We start from the raw sequence: 19,852 nt of genomic DNA, 5'->3' as shown, positions 1-19,852 counted from the left end.
GTGTGTTATGGAGGGGAAGGAGGTCTCTTTCCCTAGACTTATCCGGCAGTGTATGTGGCGGGCGCATATTCGTGGCCTACTCCCATTTCCTACATTGGTCACGAGTATGGCGGCCCTAGCTGAGGTCCCATGGCTGGATGATGATGTGCGACCACCACCCCCTGATGCTGATGACAGGGAGGTTACTATCCCCTGGGGTGGTTGGGTGCACGAGAGGCCATCTGCTAGACGCCGCTCTCGGGTTAGAGCTGTCACCGGGACACCTTCACCATCAGCCCCTACAGCTGCCCCATCATCTTCTACCGCTGCAGCTCCTTCATCATCTACAGATCCACCAGCAGCCCCTGAGCCTACTTATCTACTGGTCCAGCATCTTTTCCGATTCTTAGAGCGCGAGCGACGCCATGTCAGACGCCGTTTAGATCGGATGGACCAGGCCCTGATTTCTTTGGGTGCTGAGCTACCTCCGCTTCCCGATTCTCCAGCCTCCGATGAGCAGGATCATCAGGAGGAGTAGGCGGAGGCACCGATTCAGCAGGATGCCCCTGACACTACCGAGCCACCACTGACTCACGAGGATTCGGTCCCACGGCCACAGCCAGAGCCTATCGTTGTACCTCCCACTGATCCTCCGGTTTAGCATCGAGGACGATGCTTGGTTCTAAGTGTGGGGAGGGCACCGGTAGCATTATTTGGGAACCGGTGAATTTTTCGGCCTAGTTATCTTATCTTGCACATTTTTGTATATATTTTGATGAATTTCTAGTTTGCTTTGGACATTTTTAGTGCTTATTTTGGTTGTGATTAGAAATCATACTTGAATTGCAAATATTTAGTTACCTTTTCTTTTGCATAAGAAATTGATTTTAAGTAAAAGAAAGGGGTGAACTAAGAAAATTTTTGAATTTTTCAATCACAACAATGCTTAGTCAAACATTGAATTTTTCCAAGAAGTTTAAATATAGGGCATTGAACCAATTGATTGAAAGAAAATTTTTGGTGAAACTTGCTTGAATTACATACTTTGTGAAGCATGTATTGAATTGAGAACACAAGCTTGTGAGACTTGAGCCTATTGATGTGGTTACATTTTATAACCACTTATTTTCCATTCTTGTGTGAAATTGTTCTCTTTCTATGATTGTAATCCTTGATTTGCTTGATTCTATATGTCCATTTATTTCTTGTATTTACGCATTTATATGATTGAGGCCATTACTTCATTAGCTCACTTAACCAAATAGCCAACCTTTTATTCTCCATTGTTAGCCAATTTTGAGCCTATGCTTAACCAACTTGTTCTTATTTTAGCACATTACAAGCCCAAGGCGGAAAACCAATAAAAGTCCTTGTTTGGATCTTTGATTAGCCTAGGCTAGTGAGAGTATTTATCATTCAAAGTTGGTGAGGCTTGGGAACATTGGATGGGATAAAAGGGGTAGTACACTTTCATGTTTAGGAATTGGGTACATACTCATATATTGATTAAATGAATAGACCTTATGCATTGATGTTCTTGTATATAGTTTGACAAAAGAAAAAGAAATGAAAAGAAAAAAAAAGAGAAATAAAAGTAAAAATGAGAAAAAGAAAAGAAAAGAAAAGAAAACAATTGTATATGGAAAAAGAAGAAAAAAAATAATAAAGAGGGGACAAAATGCCCCAAAGTGAGTTCAATAAAAGAGAATCAATGCATAAGTGTTATGAATCAAATAAGGATGCATGAATATGTAAGAAAAAGTGAAGAATGGGTAGTTAGAATAGTTTGCACTTGTATAGGTCATTATATAGTTAGGTGGGGAAGTCTATGCTAATCAAAGATTCAAATCCTAGTCCACTTAACCATAAATGATCCTACCTTGACCCTAACCCCATTACAACCTAAATGAAAGACCTCATGATGAATGTATGCATGCATTGGATAAATGTTGATTGTTAGAAGAAAATCAAATTTTGGAAAGTTTGATTAGAAGAATTGAGTGAATTGACCCTTAAACACTTGAGTGAATAGAGCGGATACACATCCGGTGAGGGTTCAAAAGTTCAACTACATGTGTTAACCCATATTATCTATATTCTTGCAAGTTCAAATTCTTTTTGATAATTCAATACAATTGTGGTTTGGAACTAATTCCTATTACCTAGCCCTTGTGCTTACACATGCTCTCTTGGCAATTTGGTATGTTTGAATTAAGCATTTGCATTTACTTTAGGTAGTTGCATTTAGATAGGACTCATATAGTTTAGTTGCATTTAATAAATGTCATAACCCTTAGTTCCTTCTTAATTTAGCATGAGGACATGCTAAGGCTTAAGTGTGGGGAGGTTGACAAACCCCAATTTGACGGTTTGTTTTGTATTGAATTTAGAGTGTCTTGATAACCTTTTGTCACATTTAGCCTATGAATTAGCATGGTTTTGTCATCTCTTCCATATTCGTGCTTAAGTGTAAAAACATGCTTTTTGAGCCTTATTTTGATGAATTCTAGTTTCTCTTTGATTCCACAAGATGCCTTGATGTGTTTGCTAGTAATCTCAGGTTGAAATAGGCTAGGCATGGATCAAAGGAAGCAAGAAAGGAAGCATACAAGTGGAGGGAAGCACAAAAAGCCAAAGAGTTGATCTCGGCCAAGCACGCGCACGCGCACAAGGCGCTCGCGCGCACATTGCGGAACAGGCCAAGGACGCGCACGCGTACCATGCGCGCACGCGCCGATGATGGCACATGACCTCACTAAAGCAACACGTGCCTGGCGATTTTGGAAGGTTTCAGCAACCAACTTTGGCGCCAAAATGCATATAAGAGCCAAGGATTGAAGGGGGATGGACATTCATTCACACATTCACACCCATAGACTAATTAGAAAAAGATTAGATAGATAGTTAGTTTTAGAAGTAGTTTCTAGAGAGAGAAGCTATCACCTCTCTTTAGAATTAGGATTAGGATTAGTTCTTAGATCTAGATTTTAATTCATCTTCTTCTACTTCTACATCTCAATTCTTTGTTGTTACATTCATCTTCTTCTATTCTTTTATTGTAATTTCCTTTATGTTGTTCTTATACTTTGTTGTAGATCTAGTATTGTTCCTTCTACTTTCTTTCAATTCAATTCAAGGTAATTCATAATAATTGTGTTTCTTTTGATTGTTGTTGTTAACTTCTCTCAATAATTGTTGTTAGATTCTTTTCTTGTTGTCAATTTGCTTTGCTTTTCTTTTGTGCCTTCCAAGTGTTTGATGAAATGCTTGGTAGGATTTTAGTGTAGCTTTTGTTCCTCTTGGCTTTGGTTGAGTAATTAGTGACTCTTGAGTTATCTAATCCTTTTGTTGATTGATAATTAGAAGTTGCTAATTGATTTGAATACCTCTAAAGCTAGTCTTTCCTTTAGGAGTTGATTAGGGCTTGAGGAATCAAATTGATTCATCCACTTGACTTTCCTCCATGGTTAGAGGTTAACTAAGTGGGAGTAATGGATAATTTGTTATCACAATTGAGGAGGATAACTAGGATAGGACTTCTAGTTCTCATATCTTGCCAAGAGCTTTATTAGTTGTTAGTTTATTTTCTTTGTCATTTATATTTCTTGTCTAAAATCTTAAAAACCCCAAATATAACTCACAACCAATAACAAGACACTTTATTGTAAATCCTAGGGAGAACGACCCGAGGTTTAAATACTTCGGTTTATTAATTTTAGGGGTTTGTACTTGTGACAAACAAATTTTTGTATGAAAGGATTATTGCTTGGTTTAGAAACTATACTTTACAACGAGATTTCATTAGTGAAATTCTAAACCGTCAAAAATCCAATCGTCAGATTCCGGAATTGAATGACTGTGACGAGCTTCAAACTCCTGAAGGCTGGGCGTTAGTGACAGACGCAAAAGAATCAATGGATTCTATTCCAACCTGATTGAGAACCGACAGATGATTAACTGTGCCGTGACAGAGCATTTGGACCATTTTTACTGAGAGGATGGGATGTAGCCATTGTCAAGGGTGATGCCTCCAGACGATTAACCATGCAGTGACAGCGCATAGGACCATTTTCCCGAGAGGATGAAAAGTAGCCATTGATGACGGTGATGCCCTACATACAGCTTGCCATGGAAAGGAGTAAGAAGGATTGGATGAATGTAATAAGAAAGTAGAGATTCAAGAGGAGCACATCATCTCCATACGCCTATCTGAAATTCCCACTATTGATTTACATAAGTGTTTCTATCCTATTTTATTTTCTGTTTATTATTAATTTTTGAAATCCATAACCATTTAATCTGCCTAACTAAGATTTACAAGGTGACCATAGCTTGCTTCATACCAACAATCTCTGTGGGATCGACCCTTACTCACGTAAGGTATTACTTGGATGACCCAATACACTTGCTGGTTAAGTTGAACGGAGTTGTGTCCACACATAGCCAAGAGCCACAATAATGATTCCATACAATAACAAAGAGTACTACATTGATGTGATCACAATTTCGTCCACCACCATGGAAAGGAGTAAGAAGAATTGGATGAATGTAATAAGAAAGTAGAGATTCGAGAGGAGCACAGCATCTCTATACGCCTATCTGAAATTCCCACCATGGAATTATATGAATAACTATTTACTATTTTATTTTCTGTTTATTATTTATTTTCGAACTTATCATAAACCATTTAATCTGCCTAACTGAGATTTATAAGGTGACCATAGCTTGCTTCATACCAACAATCTCTGTGGGATCGACCCTTACTCACGTAAGGTATTACTTGGATGACCCAGTACACTTGCTGGTTAAGTTGAACGGAGTTGTGATCACATATGCCAAAGAGCCATTAAATAAATCTCATGCAAATACAAAGAGGGCAAATCACAATTTCGTCCACCAAGTTTTTGGCGCCGTTGCCGGGGATTGTTCGAGTATGGACAACTGACGGTTCATCTTGTTGCTCAGATTAGGTAATTTTCTTTTCAAAATTTTTCAAAAATATTTTTCAAAATTTTTCTTTTCTTTTTCGTTTTTCCAAACTTTATTTTTGAAAAAATTAATAAAAATCCAAAAAAATTAATAAAATCATAAAATTCAAAAATATTTTGTGTTTCTTGTTTGAGTCTTGAGTCAATTTTTAAGTTTGGTGTCAATTGCATGTTTTAAAAATTTTACTTGCATTTTTCGAAAATTCCATGCATTCATAGTGTTCTTCATGATCTTCAAGTTGTTCTTGACAAGTCTTCTTGTTTGATCTTGATGTTTTCTTGTTTTGTGTCTTTTGTTGTTTTTCATATGCATTTTTCGTTTGTTAGAGTCCATGCATCAAAGATTTCTAAGTTTGCTTGCATAAAAATTTTTTCAAAAATATGTTCTTGATGTTCATCATGATCTTCAAAGTGTTCTTGGTGTTCATCTTGACATTCATAGTGTTCTTGCATGCATTAAGCGTTTTGATCCAAAAATTTCATGTTTTGGGTCATGTTTGTGTTTTTCTCTCTCCTCATTAAAAATTCAAAAAAAATCAAAAAAAATATCTTTTCTTTATTTTTCTCATAATTTTCGAAAATTTGAGTTGACTTAGTCAAAAATTTTTAAAATTAGTTATTTCTTACAAGTCAAGTCAAATTTTCAAAATTTAAAAATCTTATCTTTTCAAAATCTTTTTCAAAAATCATATCTTTTCCAATTTTTCTTCTTTTTCAAAAATTTCAAAAATCTTTTTCAAAATATTTTCAAAATATTTTTCTTATTTTTATATCATATTTTCGAAAATATGCTAACAATTAATGTGATTGGTTCAAAAATTTGAAGTTTGTTACTTTCTTGTTAAGAAAGGTTCAATCTTTAAATTCTAGAATCTTATCTTGTAGTTTCTTGTTAGTTAAGACACTTTAAAAATTAAATCTTTTTATCTTTTATCTTATCTTTTTCAAAAATTTTATCTTTTTTAAAATTTGATTTCAAAATATCTTATCTAACTTCTTATCTTCTTATCTTTTCAAAATTTCTTTTTCAACTAACTCTTTGACTTTTTGTTTGTTTCTTATCTTTTTCAAAACCACCTAACTACTTTTCCCTCTTCAATTTTCGAAAATACCTCTCTCTTTTTCAAAAATTCTTTTTAATTGTTTTAAATTTTAATTTTAACTATATCTTATATTTAATTTTCGAAAATACTAATCCCTTTTTCAAAATTATTTTCGAAATTCTCTCTCTCTTTTCTTATTCTATTTAATTATTTATTTACTAACACTTCTCTTCACCTCTCTTCATCTAAAAATCCGAACCCATTCTTCTTCATTCTTCTCCCCTTTCTTCTTCTACTAACATAAAGGAATCTCTATACTGTGACATAGAGGATTCCTCTTTCTTTTCTTGTTTTCTTCTCTTTCATATGAGCAGGAACAAGGAAAAAGACACTCTTGTTGAAATTGATCCTGAACCTGAAAGGACTCTGAAGAGGAAACTAAGAGAAGCTAAACAATCCAGAAGTAACCTTTTAGAAATTTTTGAACAAGAGAAGGAGATGGCAGCCGAACCCAATAATGATAATGCAAGAAGGATGCTTGGTGACTTTACCAAACCCACGTCCAAATTTGATAGAAGAAGCATCTCCATTCCTGCCATTGGAGCCAACAATTTTGAGCTTAAGCCTCAACTAGTTGCTTTAATGCAACAGAACTGCAAATTTTATGGACTTTCATTTGAAGATCCTTACCAGTTTTTAACTAAGTTCTTGCAGATTTGTGAGACTGTAAAGACGAATGGAGTAGATCCTGAAGTCTACAAGCTCATGCTTTTCCCTTTTGCTGTAAGAGACAGAGCTAGAATATAGTTGGATTCACAACCTAAGGATAGCCTGGACTCCTGGGATAAGCTGGTCACGGCCTTCTTGGATAAATTCTTTCCTCCTCAACAGTTGAGCAAGCTTAGAGTGGATGTTCAGACCTTCAAACAAAAAGATGATGAATCCCTCTATGAAGCTTGGGAAAGATACAAGCAGTTGACCAAAAGGTGTCCATCTAACATGTTTTCAGAATGGACCATATTAGATATATTCTATTATGGTCTATCTGAATTTTCGAAAATGTCATTGGACCATTCTGCAGGTGGATCCATTCACCTAAAGAAAACGCCTGCAGAAGCTCAAGAACTAATTGACATGTTTGCAAATAACCAATTCATGTACACTTCTGAGAGGAATTCCGTGAATAGCGGGACGCCTCAGAAGAAAGGAGTTCTTGAGATTGATGCTCTGAATGCCATATTGGCTCAGAATAAAGTGTTGACTCAGCAAGTCAACATGATCTCTCAAAGTCTGAATAGATGGCAAAATGCATCCAACAGTACTAAAGAGGCAGCTTCTGAAGAAGCTTATGATCCTGAGAACCCTGCAATAGCAGAGGTAAATTACATGGGTGAACCTTATGGAAAAACCTATAATTCATCATGGAGAAATCACCCAAGTTTCTCATGGAAGGATCAACAAAAGCCTCAACAAGGCTTTAACAATGGTGGACGCAATAGGCTGAGCAATAGCAAGCCTTTTCCATCATCTTCTCAGCAACAGACAGAGAATTCTGAACAAAACACTTCTAATTTAGCCAATATAGTCTCTGATCTGTCAAAGGCCACTTTCAGTTTCATGAGTGAAACAAGATCCTCCATCAGAAATCTGGAGGCACAAGTGGGCCAGCTGAGTAAGAAAGTCATTGAAACTCCTCCCAGTATTCTCCCAAGCAATACAGAAGAGAATCCAAAAGGAGAGTGCAAGGCCATTGATGTAATCAATATGGCCGAATGCACAAGGGAGGAGAAGGACGAAAATCCTAGTGAGGAAGACCTCCTGGGATGTCTCTCAAGCAAGAGGGAGTTTCCTATTAAGGATCCAAAGGAATTTGAGGCTCATATAGAGACCATAGAGATTCCATTAAATCTCCTTCTGCCATTCATGAGCTCTGAAGACCATTCTTCCTCTGAAGAGGATGAAGATGTGACTGGAGAGCAAGTTACTCAATATTTAGGAGCTATCATGAAGCTGAATGCCAAGTTGTTTGGTAATGAGACTTGGGAAAGTGAACCCCCCTTGCTCATTAGTGAACTAGATACCTGGATTCAGCAAATTTTACCTCAAAAGAGACAAGATCCTGGCAAGTTCTTAATACCTTGTACCATAGGCACCATGACCTTTGAAAAAGCTCTATGTGATCTGGGGTCAGGGATAAATCTTATGCCACTCTCTGTAATGGAAAAGCTGGGGATCATTGAGGTACAACCTGCCTTGTTCTCATTACAATTGGTAGACAAGTCATTAAGACAAGCTTATGGAATAGTAGAGGACGTGCTAGTAAAGGTTGAAGGCCTTTACATCCCTGCTGATTTCATAATCCTAGACACTAGGAAGGAAGAGGATGAGTGCATCATCCTTGGAAGACCTTTCCTAGCCACAGCAGGAGATGTGATAGATGTCAACAGAGGTGAATTAGTCCTTCAATTGAATGGGGACTAACTTGTGTTTAAGGCACATGGCCATCCCTCTCTGAAAAAGAGAGTAAGCATGAAGAGCTTCTCTCAGTTCAGAGTCAAGAAGAGCCCCCACAGTCAAGAAGAGCCCCCACAGTCAAACTCTAAGTTTGGTGTTAGGAGGCCACAACCAAACTCTAAGTTTGGTGTTAAGACCCCATATCCAAACTCTAAGTTTGGTGTTGGGAGTTTTACAACATTGACCTGATCACCTTGTGGCTCCATGAGAGCCCACTGTCAAGCTATTGACATTAAAAAAGCGCTTGTTGGGAGGCAACCCAATTTTTATTTATCTAATTTTATTTTTATTTTATTGTTATTTTGTGTTTTATTAGGTACATGATCATGTGGAGTCACGAAAAAAATATAAAAATTAAAAATAGAATCAAAAAAACAGCAGAAGAAAAATCACACCCTGGAGGAAGAACAGACTGGCGTTCAACGCCAGTAAGGAGCATCTGGCTGGCGTTTAACGCCAGAACAGAGCATGAATCTGGCGCTGAACGCCAGAAACAAGCAACATTCTGGCGTTTGAACGCCAGGAATGTGCCTTGAGAAAAGCTGGCGCTGAACGCCAGTAACAAGCATGGAACTGGCGTTCAACGCCAGAAACATGCTACACATGGGCGTTGAACGCCCAGAACATGCTTCACATGGGTGTTGAACGCCCAGAACGTGCATCACCTCGGCATTTAAACGCCAGAATGGTATGCAAAGGCATTTTTGCACGCCTATTTGGTGCAGGGATGTAATTTCTTGACACCTCAGGATCTGTGGACCCCACAGGATCCTCTCAGGATCTGTGGACCCCACAGGATCCCTACCTAACATATTCCCACCTTACCTCCTAATCCTATAACACTCTTCCCCATGTCACACTTCCCAACAACTTCAATCTCTCTTCCCAATTACCCCCTTCACCACTCACATCCATCCACTCTTCCCCATAAACCCCACCTACCTTCAAAATTCAAAAACACTTTCCCACCCAAACCCACCTTAAATGGCCGAACCTACCCTCTCCCATTTTCCTATATAAACCCCTCCATTCCACTTCATTTTCACACAATACAACCCCCTCTTCCATACCTTGGCCAAAACACCATCTCTCCCTCTCCACCATATTTTTTTCTTCTTCTTCTCTTCTTTCTTCTCTTGCTCGAGGGCGAGCAATATTTTAAGTTTGGTGTGGTAAAAGCATAAGCTTTTTGTTTTTCCATTACCATCAATGGCACCTAAGGCCGGAGAATCTTCTAGAAAAGCAAAAGGGAAGACAAAAGCTTCCACCTCCGAGTCATGGGAGATGGAAAGATTCATCTCCAATAGCCATCAAGACCACTTCTATGATGTTGTGGCAAAGAAGAAAGTGATCCCTGAGGTCCCTTTCAAGCTCAAGAAAAATGAGTATCCGGAGATCCGACATGAGATTCGAAGGAGAGGTTGGAAAGTCCTAACTAACCCCATACAACAAGTCAGAATCTTAATGGTTCAAGAGTTCTATACCAATACATGGATCACTAGGAACCATGATCAAAGTATGAACCCGAGTCCAAAGAATTATCTCACAATGGTTCGGGGGAAATACTTAGATTTTAGTCCGGAGAATGTAAGGTTGGCGTTCCACTTGCCCATGATGCCAGAAGATGTACGCCCCTACACTAGAAGGGTCAACTTTAATCAAAGGTTGGACCAAGTCCTAATGGACATATGTGTGGAAGGAGCTCAATGGAAAAGAGACTCCAAAGGCAAGCCAGTTCAACTGAGAAGACTGGACCTCAAGCCTGTGGCTAGAGGATGGTTGGAGTTCATTCAACGCTCCATCATTCCCACTAGCAACCGATCTGAAGTTACTGTGGATCGGGCCATCATGATTCATAGCATCATGATTGGAGAGGAAGTAGAAGTTCATGAAGTCATCTCCAATGAATTCTACAAAATAGCCGAAAAGCCCTCCACCATGGCAAGGCTAGCTTTTCCTCACCTTTTTTGCCATCTATGTTACTCAGCTGGAGTTATCATAGAAGGAGACATCCCCATTGAAGAGGATAAGCCCATCACCAAGAAGAGGATGGAGCAAGCAAGAGAGACCCTCCACGGATCTCAAGAGATGCATGAGGAAGCTCATCATCAAGAAATCCCTGAGATGCCTCAAGGGGTGCACTTTCCTCCCAACAACTATTAGGAACAACTCAATACTTCCTTAGAAGATTTGAGCCACAATGTGGAACAATTAAGGGTGGAACATCATGAGCACTCCATCATTCTCCATGAAATAAGAGAAGATCAAAAAGCAATGAGGGAGGAGCAACAAAGGCAAGGAAGGGACATAGAAGAGCTTAAGGACATTGTTGGTCCTTCAAGAAGAAGACGCCACTAAGGTGGATTCATTCTTTGTTCTTATTTCTTTCTGCTTTTCGGTTTTTATGTTGTATGTTTATCTATATTTTGTGTCTCTACTTAATGATCATTAGTAGTTAGTAACTATGTCTTAAAGCTATGAATGATTCCATTAATCCTTCACCTTTCTTAAATGAAAAATGTTTTTAATTCAAAAGAACAAGAAGTACATGAATTTCGAATTTATCCTTGAATTTAATTTAATTATATTGATGTGGTGACAATACTTTTTGTTTTCTGAATGAATGCTTAAACAGTGCATATTTTTGATCTTGTTGTTTATGAATGTTAAAATTGTTGGCTCTTGAAAGAATGATGAACAAAGAGAAATGTTATTGATGATCTGAAAAATCATAAATTGATTCTTGAAGCAAGAAAAAGCAGTGAAAAAGCAAAAGCTTGCGAAAAAAAATTGGCGAAAAAAATAGAAAGAAAAAGAAAAAGCAAGCAGAAAAAGCCAATAGCCCTTAAAACCAAAAGGCAAGGGTAAAAAGGATCCAAGGCTTTGAGCATCAATGGATAGGAGGGCCCAAGGAAATAAAATCCAGGCCTAAGCGGCTAAATCAAGCTGTCCCTAACCATGTGCTTGTGTCATGAAGGTCCAAGTGAAAAGCTTGAGACTGAGTGGATAAAGTCGTGATCCAAAGCAAAAAGAGTGTGCTTAAGAGCTCTGGACACCTCTAACTGGGGACTCTAGCAAAGCTGAGTCACAATCTGAAAAGGTTCACCCAGTCATGTGTCTGTGGCATTTATGTATCCAGTGGTAATACTGGAAAACAAAGTGCTTAGGGCCACGACCAAGACTCATAAGTAGCTGTGTTCAAGAATCAACATGCTTAACTAGGAAAGTCAATAACACTATCCAAAATTCTAAATTCCTATAGAAGCCAATCATTCTAAACTTCAAAGGAAAGAGTGAGATGCCAAAACTGTTCAGAAGCAAAAAGCTACAAGTCCCGCTCATCTAATTATAATTAATATTCATTGATATTCTGGAATTTATAGTATATTCTCTTCTTTTTATCCTAATTGATTTTCAGTTGCTTGGGGACAAGCAACAATTTAAGTTTGGTGTTGTGATGAGCGGATAATTTATACGCTTTTTGGCATTGTTTTTAGGTAGTTTTTAGTAAGTTCAAGCTACTTTTAGGGATGTTTTCATTAGTTTTTATGTTAAATTCACATTTCTGGACTTTACTATGAGTTTGTGTGTTTTTCTGTGATTTCAGGTAATTTCTGGCTGAAATTGAGGGACTTGAGTAAAATTCTGAAAAAGGCTGACAAAAGGACTGCTGATGCTGTTGGAATCTGACCTCCCTGCACTCAAAATAGATTTTATGGAGCTACAGAACTCCAAATGGCGCTCTCTCAACGGCGTTGGAAAGTAGACATCCAGAGCTTTCCAGCAATATATAATAGTCTATACTTTATTCGGGAATTGACGACGTAAAGTGGCGCTCAACGCCAAGTACGTGCTGCTGTCTGGAGTTAAACGCCAGAAACACGTCACAACCCGGAGTTGAACGCCAGAAACACGCTATAACTCGGCGTTCAACTCCAAGAAAAGCCTCAGCTCGTGGATAGATCAAGCTCAGCCCAAGCATACACCAAGTGGGCCCCGAAAGTGGATTTATGCATCAATTACTTACTCATGTAAACCCTAGTAGCTAGTTTAGTATAAGTAAGACTTTTTACTAGTGTATTAGTCATCTTTTGACCATTCGGTCTTTTGATCATTCAGGGGGCTGGCCATTCGGCCATGCCGGGACCTTTCACTTATGTATTTTCAACGGTGGAGTTTCTACACACCATAGATTAAGGGTGTGGAGCTCTGCTGTACCTCAAGTTTCAATACAATTACTATTATTTTCTATTCAATTTTCTTTTATTCTTATTCCAAGATATACGTTGCACTTCAACTTGATGAATGTGATGATCCGTGACACTCATCATCATTCTCACCTATGAACGCGCGTGACTGACAACCACTTCCATTCTACTTTAGGCTGCGCGCATATCTCTTAGAATCCCCAACAGAATCTTCGTGGTATAAGCTAGATAGATGGCGGCATTCATGGGAATCCGGAAAGTCTAACCTTGTCTGTGGTATTCCGAGTAGGATTCTGGTATTGAATGACTGTGAGGAGCTTCAAATTCCTAAAGGCTGGGCGTTAGTGACAGACGCAAAAGAATCAAGGGATTCTATTCCAACCTGATTGAGAACCAACAGATGATTAGCCGTGCTGTGATAGAGCATAGGACCATTTTCACTGAGAGGATGGGATGTAGCCATTGACAACAATGATGCCCTACATACAGCTTGCCATGGAAAGGAATAAGAAGGATTGGATGAATGTAATAAGAAAGTAGAGATTCGAGAGGAGCACAGCATCTCCATACGCCTATCTGAAATTCCCACCATGGAATTATATGAGTAACTATTTACTATTTTATTTTCTGTTTATTATTTATTTTCGAACTTATCATAAACCATTTAATCTGCCTAACTGAGATTTATAAGGTGACCATAGCTTGCTTCATACCAACAATCTCTGTGGGATCGACCCTTACTCACGTAAGGTATTACTTGGATGACCCAGTACACTTGCTGGTTAAGTTGAACGGAGTTGTGATCACATATGCCAAAGAGCCATTAAATAAATCTCATGCAAATACAAAGAGGGCAAATCACAATTTCGTCCACCAAAAACTACACTAAAACATGATAAAAGCTAAACCTAATTGCCCCCTCCCCCTTCATTCTTCTTCACTTTGGCCTTAAATAGCTTCAAAAAATGAGTTGGACTGGGTTTTGGAGGCCCAGAATTTGCCCCCAGCGATTTGCATTAATGACCTCACGCATATGCACGCGTGCGTACACACGACCTACGATACGTATGCACAGTTGCACAGAATTCCCATCGTGCGTACGCACGACATTTAGTACGTACGCATCATTGCACGAAGTCACCATTGTGCGTACGCACCTTTGCAGCAACTTCCAAACTTCATTTTCTTCATGATTTCTCCCTTTTGCATGCTTTTCTCTTCACTTCTTCCATCCCATACTTGCCTTGAAAACCTGAAATCACTCAACAAATACATCAAGGCACCAAATAGGATTAAAGTGAATTAATTTTAGCTATTTTAAGGCCTAAAAAGTATGTTTTCACAATTAAGCATAATTTAGGAAGAAATCTCAAAAGCATGCTATTTAGATGAATAAATGTGGGTTTATGTGATGGAATCCACTCAAATTAAACTAAAATATATCGTAAAATATGGACTCATCAGTCCTCTTCTTGCATGCACAATTCGAGTAAGAAGAAGAAAACAAAGGTTGTGCATCTCTGCTGTAAATCAAAGGTCACAATTCAAACTTAGAGCCAAATAATGGATCAATGGTTCAGTTTTTTGAAGACAAAGAAAAAGGAAGAAAGAGAAGCAGCTAGGTAACGATTTAAACTAACTCTATTATCCATGTATCACTGCTGCTGTCCATCTCTCCTATGCGTCTCTACTCTGATTTTTGGAGAAGAAGGACAAAGTCAAAGGTGTTCAACCAAGTTTAAGTTTTGGAAGCTTTACTCTTATTTAAAAGGGTAAACGGCCAGAAGTTGAAGTAAAGAGAGTGAGCTCACTGTTTGAGTGTTCATAGCTTTCAAGCTAAAACTTCTTCTCCTTCATAGCCTCACATTGAATTTTCTGTTCTTTAGTTTTATCTTTCTTTGTTTTCAAATCAATGGAAAAATGCAAATTTGAGAGGCATCAATAAAAGCCATTGAGAGGAAAGGCAAAGAGAGTATCATAGAGAAAAGCCAAAAAATTATTTCAATCTCTTTCGTATCTATTTCTATTTTGTAGTCATGATTCTAAGAGGATTCCCTCGCTAAGTTGGGTGAGCACTTAATGGTTAAAAGTCTAAGGAGTGAACCTAGCCAAATCAAGATTGAGTAGAAGTTTGGCTTGTTCTTGATAGGATAGAATCTTTGGGAATTGGTGTATGTAATCTTTGAAAGTGAGAGTGAAAAATTCACCATAGTTGTGGTGGAGCTAGAAGTAGGATATATGGCTATGTCTTTTTCTCTTCTCTGTTCTATTTCTATTTTTCATTCTGTATGAGACAAAATGAAATTGTCTCTTGCTTAATCTACTTACATAAGTTACAGTAAGTCAGAGTGATCTAAAGTATCTTGTTTGCTCTGTTCCTGATTAATCACGAAGGGACAAAACAAAATTATCTCCTGCATTATCAACTTTGCGGTCTCAACAGTAACTTTGTTCTAACCCAAGATTAAAGTAGGTTCATAAGTTTTAAAAGTGGCCATAGATTCAATCCCCTTCTTTAGGCCATTGATAACCTTCAATTGGTATCAAGAGTCCGGTCTCAAGGAATCAAGGTTCATTGCTTGGAGCAAAGATCCAATGGCCAACAATATGTGTGCAAACATTGTGGCTTACACACTCACTGAGGGTTAGTCCAACAACAGATTTTTCTTCTTCAATGGCAAGAATTACACCTACTGGAAGGAGAGAATACGGATATTTGTACGTTGATTACAATATTTGAAAAATCATTTTGAATGGTACACACGTCCCAACAAAGACAAGCACTAAAGGAGTGGTTACTCCTAAAGAAGAAGCCAAATGGAATGACGAAAACAAGAAGAAAGTGAAGCTAAATGCAAAAGTAATCAACATGATGCATTTTTCAATTAGCTTTGAGGAGTATCAGAAGGTATCATGGTGCAAGACAACAAAAGAGATTTGGAAATATTTCTAAGTCACTCATGAAGGTACCAAACAAGTCAAGAAAATAAGGATCGATATGCTAAGAAAGGAGTATGAGATGTTTTTACGATGAAAGAAGGAGAAACTATCAATGAGATGTTTGAAAGATTTTCGATCATCATCAATAGCTTGGATGCTCTGGGGATGATGATTTGAGAAAAATACTTAGGAGTCTTACTAAATAGTGAAAAACAAAAGCAACAGTTATCTCTGAAAGTAGTAATCTGAACAAAATATCATATGATGAGTTGAGAAGAAAACTACTTACCTATGAATCCACCCACATGAACTGAGACACAAAAAAGAAAGGAGTGGCATCAAAATCTAATATTGATTCATTGGAAGAAGATTAAAATGATAGTTTTTTTAGATGATGAAATTGTGTTTTTACTAGGAGGTTGAGAAGACTCATGAGAAGCAAAGGAAGGAGTAATGGCTCAAGTTCAAAGGAACACAAGAGGGACTTCAGCAAGATTATATGTTATCATTGCAAGGAAACTAGTTATTTCAAGTATAATTGTCCTAAGCTCAAGAAAGAGGACAAGATGAAGAAAGACAAGAAGAAAGTACTGATGGCATCATAGGAAGACCTGAAAAATGACTTCAAGGATGAAAAAGAGTCTGAACATGAAGCACAAGCTTGTTTCATGGCTGACTAAGATCAAGCATAAGAGGTAAATTATTTTAACCTATCTAATGAGGAATTATATCAAATGGTTGATGATTTAACTGCACATATTAAAAATATCTTGGATAAATCTTATAAATGTGAGTCAGAAAATGATTCCTTAAAAGCTGAAAATGCTTTCCTTAAAGAATTACTAAAGAAAATCGAAAGTGTTGTTGATTTAATCGAAGAAAATAAACGTCTTAAATCTGAATCTCAAAGATTTAAAGAGAAGCACTCGGTTAATGCATTAATGGACCTAATTGCTGAAAATGAAAGATTGCACAAAGTGATTAAAGGTTTGAATCAAGACATAGCACAATTCGCTTAAAGTTCTGGAAACTTGGACAATTGCTGACTAGTCAAAAATCCTTATTCAAAAAAACCTGGGTTGGAATATTTTGACAAAAATGAAGCTATTTTTGAGAAATTTTTTGCTCAAACTGAAGCTTCAACCTCTAAAACCAAAAGATTTCAAACCTCTTATCACTTGCAAAATCCAGCAAAGAGGAATCATTATCAAACTTGCAAAAAATATGATCATTCATCTCATCAATTCTTCATTGTTGAAAGAAAAGTTGGAAATAAAGTATACAAAGTGATAAAGGATTTCAATGTCCTTGGACAACCAAGGAGGATTAACATCTAAGGATTTAAATTTATTTGGATACCTAAGATCACTTGAAGTTTTGTGTAAGTATACCTTGCATCCAGAAACAAGAAAGACATGTGGTATCTTGATAGCGGATGTTCAAGGCACATGATTGGGAAGTTCACATTCTTTATCAAACTCAATGAGTATAATGAAAGATTTGTGACATTCGGTGATGATGGAAAAAGCAAGATTATTGCTATACGTAAAGTGGGTAAGGACTTTTCTACTTGCATTGACAATGTGTTTTTGGTTAATGGATTAAGGCATAATCTTTTGAGAATTAGCCTGATGAATCCACTGTTGATGATAAATTTTGACTTGGATTGAATGAATTTCATCACATAAACTCACATTTATTCACTTAAATAGCATACTTTTGTGATTTTCCTCTAAATTGTACCTAAATGTAAAAATATACTTTTTAGGCTTGAAAAACGTTAATTTTTAATTTTCTTAAATTCTATTCGATGCCTTAATATGTTTATTAAGTGCTTCCAGGTTTAGAAATCAAGGATGGATTGGAAGAAGTGAATAAAGAAGCAAGCAAGAGTGGGAAATCATGAAGAGTTGAAGCTTAGCATTCCAGCATGCCCGCGTACGCATTACTTCTGCCGCGTATGCATCATCTAAGAATCGCACTGCCCGCTACGCGGACCACTTGCCATGTACGTAGGAACACAAACACGTGCCTCATTAATGGAACACATGGGGGTGATTTCTGAAACTCTTTTGGCCCAGTTTCAAGCCCAATTCGAGAAATAGAAGCTGAGGGGTGAAGGAGGCCAACATACAACATACCATTAGATAGAAAATTACAAAGTTTTTACTTCTAGAGAGAGAAACTGTTTCTTCTCTCTAGGTTTTATTGTTCTTTGATCAACTTTTTTTTGAATCAATGGATTAGATCTTGTTTACATTCAGTTCTATTACCATAATTGTAGTTCCTCTATTTAATTTTGCTTAGTAGTCTTGTAATTCAAGTTATCTTGGTTTATGATTTTGTATCTTGTTGGACTTGATTTCTAGTTAATGCATTGAGGTTTTTATGCTTCATATGTGTTATTTGGTTTATTATTGTTGATAATTGATAGTGAGTAGAATTGATTTGGATTAATTTCTCAGTTGTATGATGTCTTTTATTAGTACTCACCAAGTGTTTGTGAAAATGTAACTTATGATTATGGAATAGATTTCTATTCTTGGCTTTGGGGTTGAGTAATTGGAGACTCTTGAATTGTCAAAATCTAGTATTGATTGGTAATCGAGGGTTGCTAGTTGACTTGAACTCCACTAAAGCTAGTCTTTCACTAGGATTTAATTAGGAATTGTGGACTAGAGTCAATTGTGCTCACTTGGCTTTCCTTCAATTGTTAGAGAATAACTAAGTGAGAGTAATAGACAATTACCATCACAATTGAGGATGATAATGACAATAGGAATTCTAATTCTCACCCTTAGCCAATATTTTTTTAGATTGATTGATTATTATTCCTTTTTGTTGACTATAATTTCTTAGCCCTTTTAGCTTAATTTCACATTCATTGGTTATATGCCCATTTTATTGCTATCATTTTATTGTATGCTTGTTATTTAGTCAATTACTTGATTGGTAATTCTAGTTGTTTCAATTTAATTGTTAATTATTCATTGCTCTTAGATTTAGCTTTTAAAATCGCGATACGCAGCTGGTGCACGAAATTGCAATAACACTTTTTGCAATCCGCACAACTAACCAGCAAGTGCACTGGGTCATCCAAGTAATACCTTACGTGAGTAAGGGTCGAATCCCACGGAGATTGTTGGTTTGAAGCAAGCTATGTTTATCTTATTATTCTTAGTCAGGATGCCAACAACAGTGTTTTTCAAGTTCAGTGAAGAAAGGGAAAAGGGCATAAAATAAATACCTGTTATGCAGTAATGGAGAATATGTTGGAGTTTTGGAGATGCTTTGTCTTCTGAATTTCTGTAATGTAATATTCCATCCATGGAAAAGTGCAAAGTTCCTTCTATGGCAAGCTGTATGTAGGGTGTCACCATTGTCAGCGGCTACCTCCCATCCTCTCAGTGAAAACGGTCCAGATGCTCTGTCACAGCACGGCTAATCAGCTGTTGGTTCTCGATCATGTTGGAATAGGATCCATTGATCCTTTTGCGTTTGTCATCACGCCCAGCAATCACGAGTTTGAAGCTCGTCACAGCCATTCAGTCCTTGAATCCTACTCGGAATACCACAGACAAGGTTTAGACTTTTCGGATCCTCAAGAGTGGCCACCATCAATTCTAGCTTATACCACAAAGATTCTGATTAAGGAATCTAAGAGAAGCTCATTCAATTTGATGTAGAACGGAGGTGGTTGTCAGGCACACGTTCATGGATTGAGGAAGGTGATGAGTGTCACGGATCATCACCTTCTCCATAATTAAGCGCGAACGAACATCTTAGATAGGAACACACACGTTTGAATGGAGAAACAGAAACAATTGCATTAATTCATCGAGACGCTGCAGAGCTCCTCACCCCCAACAATGGGGTTTAGAGACTCATGCCGTCAAAGTGTATAAAATTCAGATCTGAAAAATGTCATCAGGGGCAAAGTAAATCTCTAAAAGTTGTTTAAATAGTAAACTAGTAACCTAGGTTTACAGAATATGAGTAAACTAAGATAATTGGTGCAGAAATCCACTTCTGAGGCCCACTTGGTGTGTGCTGGGGCTGAGACTAAAGCTTCTCATGTGCTTGGGCTGTTTCTGGAGTTGAACGCCAGGTTGTGACGTGTTTTGGGCGCTGAACTCCAGCTTGTAACCTGTTTCTGGCGCTGGACGCCAGACAGCAACAT

General features: G+C 37.6%; 1 non-coding gene across 1 annotated transcript; it reads right to left on the bottom strand.

Annotated features, from left to right (window-relative positions):
• Positions 1 to 6,907: 6,907 nt before the first annotated feature.
• On the bottom strand, positions 6,908 to 7,011 carry LOC112699999 (small nucleolar RNA R71). Its single transcript, XR_003152927.1, has one exon. It is a non-coding gene; the product is annotated as a small nucleolar RNA R71 (small nucleolar RNA).
• Between the last annotated feature and the right edge of the window lie 12,841 nt (positions 7,012 to 19,852).

Source organism: Arachis hypogaea, chromosome 6 (assembly GCF_003086295.3).
Source record: "Arachis hypogaea cultivar Tifrunner chromosome 6, arahy.Tifrunner.gnm2.J5K5, whole genome shotgun sequence".
NCBI classification, from domain to species: domain Eukaryota; kingdom Viridiplantae; phylum Streptophyta; class Magnoliopsida; order Fabales; family Fabaceae; genus Arachis; species Arachis hypogaea.
Note: the sequence above shows the minus strand (reverse complement) of the source record. Positions and strands in the feature narration are given on the sequence as shown.